The 2802-nt window shown below is 46.9% G+C and overlaps 1 long non-coding RNA gene across 2 annotated transcripts in view; it reads left to right on the top strand.

The window, feature by feature from the left end:
* LOC122558537 overlaps positions 1-2049 on the top strand; it is a 15932-nt gene extending 13883 nt beyond the window's left edge. The window contains exon 3 of one of the 2 annotated variants that reach the window (XR_006314178.1): positions 1044-2049. This is a non-coding gene — a long non-coding RNA (uncharacterized LOC122558537). The remainder of the gene's footprint in view (positions 1-1043) is intronic. The other variant, XR_006314179.1, reaches the window with a different exon arrangement.
* The last annotated feature ends 753 nt before the right edge of the window (positions 2050-2802 follow it).

The raw sequence follows: 2802 nt of genomic DNA on the forward strand, positions 1-2802 counted from the left end.
GTACCGCTCCACGCCTTAAGTTCACCCACCTTATTTCTGATACTCCTTGCGTTGAAGTATACGCACTTGAGCCCATCTCTGTGTCCGCAAGTAGTCCCTGTCAGTGCTACCTTCTCCACCGCCTCCCTACAGTCTTGGGCATCCTGACACACAGCTAGCTTACTTGCTGGACTACAAGTCCGGATCCCATCCCCCTGCCAAATTAGTTTAAACCCCCCCGAAGAGTGCTGGCAAACCTACCTCCCAGGATATTGGTGCCCTTCTGGTTCAGGTGCAACCCTTCCTGCTTGTACAGGTCCCACCTTCCCCAGAATGCAGTCCAATTGTCCAAATATCTGAAGCCCTCCCTCCTACACCATCCTTGCAGCCACGTGTTCAACTGCACTCTCTCCCTATTCCTTGCCTCACTGTCACGTGGCACCGGCAACAACCCAGAGATGGCGACACTGTCCATCCTAGCTTTTAGCTTCCAGCCTAACACCCTGAGCTCCTGAATGACCTCCCCACCCCTCTTCCTACCTACGTCGTTGGTGCCAACGTGCACCACGACTTCTGGCTGCACACGCTCCCCTTTAAGGATTCTGAAGACACGGTCCGAGACGTCTCGGACTCTGGCACCCGGGAGGCAACAAACCATCCGAGAGTCTCGCCCATGTCCACAGAACCGCCTGTCCGTCCCTCTAACTAAAGAGTCTCCTATAACTAGCGCTCTCCTCCTCTCCCCCCTTTCGCTTCTGAGCCTCAGAGCCGGACCTCGTGCTTATCCCTGCTAGGCCGTCCCCCCCAACAGTATCCAAAGCGGTATACTTATTGTTGAGGGGAACGACCACAGGGGATCCCTGCACTGCCTGCTTCCTCCCCTTCCTACCTCTAACTGTTACCCAGCTACCTCTGTTCTCTGACATAACTATGTCCCTGTAGCTTCTATCTATCACCCTCTCAGCCTCTCAAATAATCCTCAGTTCATCCAACTCCAGTTCCAGTTCCCTAACTCGTTCTGTGAGGAGCAGGATCTGACTGATATTTTTGCTTCTAATCTTTAGGTTTTTTTTCTTCCTTTGTTGAAAAGTGAGAAGATGGAATTCCTTAAATTAGACATTCGGCATGTATGATGGAGAGGAGATGACATAGCTGACTAGAAGAGGGAGACTGGGAGAAGTAGAGGGCAGAAGATGTGAGAAATATAATGGTGACCAGAAAACCAATTTACTGAGGGAACTCTGAACCACTTACTAATACATTTAATATTTTGTAGCTTATTCTTCCAATCGCTGTCACCACCATTTATAGCTGTAACAATGAACTGCAAAATGCAGCTTTTGTTGTACTTATCTCAACTATTGTCACCATCTAAGGTATTGAAATGATTTTTTAAAATATTAGCAATGTGATATATGGAACACTTTTGTTGTAAATATATTGTACAGTTTGAATTATTTATTTAGTTATAAAATCAGGTTTGTGACTTTAACCAAATCGTTTCCTTAATAGCAGTTTTGTTTGATAAAACAAGTTTGTATATGCAAAATGGTGGTATTGGATGGCAAATTGAATGTGCTTTTGTGAATACCATGTAAAAATATTTGTATAACAATGGGAATACTTAAATGTTAATTTAAATATTAACATTTTATAAATAGTTAAATGGTGAAAACAGAAGCTGGATAATTACAGGAGATTCTTTTGATGAATGCTTTGTGATCAGTGGTTCATTGTCATTTCAGTTTTGGACAGTGTCCTGGTTCTAACCATTTTTATCAGCTTCATCAATAGCTTTTCATCATTGCAGGTTAAAAATAGGGCTGTTTGCTAAAAACTGCACACTGTTCTATGTTGCAACTCTTGTGATGTTGAGAAGTCCCTGTCTGCCTTTATTAAAGACCTGGACAACAATCCCAGGCAATCGATTACAAGAGAAAGTCTGATCATTCCCCCATGATACTCAAAGGTATTCTTTTGTCTGACTCCCAGATGTCCCAGACCAGAGATATATTTCCTCCCCACCCCTATCCACTTTCCATAAAGACCATTCCCTCTGCAACTCCCTTGTCAGGTCCACACCCCCCACCAACCCACCCTCCCCTTCCAGCACCTTCCCCTGCCACTGCAGGAATTGCAAAACCTGTGCTCACACCTCCCCTGTCACCTCTGTCCAAGGCCCCAAAGGAGCTTTCCACATCCGTCAGAGATTAACTGCACTTTCACACATGTCATTTTGCTGTATCTGTTGCTCCCGATGTGGTCTCCTGTACACTGAGGGGACAGGATGCCTACTTGCAGAGTGCTTCAGAGAACATCTCTGGGACATCCGCACCAACCAACCCCACCTCCCCAAGACCGAACATTTCAACTTCCCCTCCCACTCTGTCCAAGGACATGCAGGTCTTGGGCCTCGTCCATCGCCACCCCCTAACCACCCTATGTCTGGAGGAAGAACGCCTCATCTTCAGCCTCTGGACCCTCCACCACATGGCATCAATGTAGATTTCACCAGTTCCCTCATTTCTCCTCCCCCCACCTTATCCCAGTTCCAATCTTCCAACTTGGCAACACCCTCATGACCTGTCTTACCTGTCCATCTTCATTTTCACTTTTCCGCTCCACCCTCCTCTCAGACCTATCACCATTACCCCCACTTCCGTCTACCTATCGCACTCTCAGCTACCTTCCCCCTCCAGCCCCACCCCTTCTCATTTATCTCTCCACCTCCTTGGATCACAGCCTCATTCCTGATGAAGGGCTTTTGCCTGAAACATCGATTCTCCTGTTCCTCGAATGCTGCCTGACCTGCTGTGCTTTTCC

Source organism: Chiloscyllium plagiosum, chromosome 17 (assembly GCF_004010195.1).
Source record: "Chiloscyllium plagiosum isolate BGI_BamShark_2017 chromosome 17, ASM401019v2, whole genome shotgun sequence".
Taxonomy (NCBI): domain Eukaryota; kingdom Metazoa; phylum Chordata; class Chondrichthyes; order Orectolobiformes; family Hemiscylliidae; genus Chiloscyllium; species Chiloscyllium plagiosum.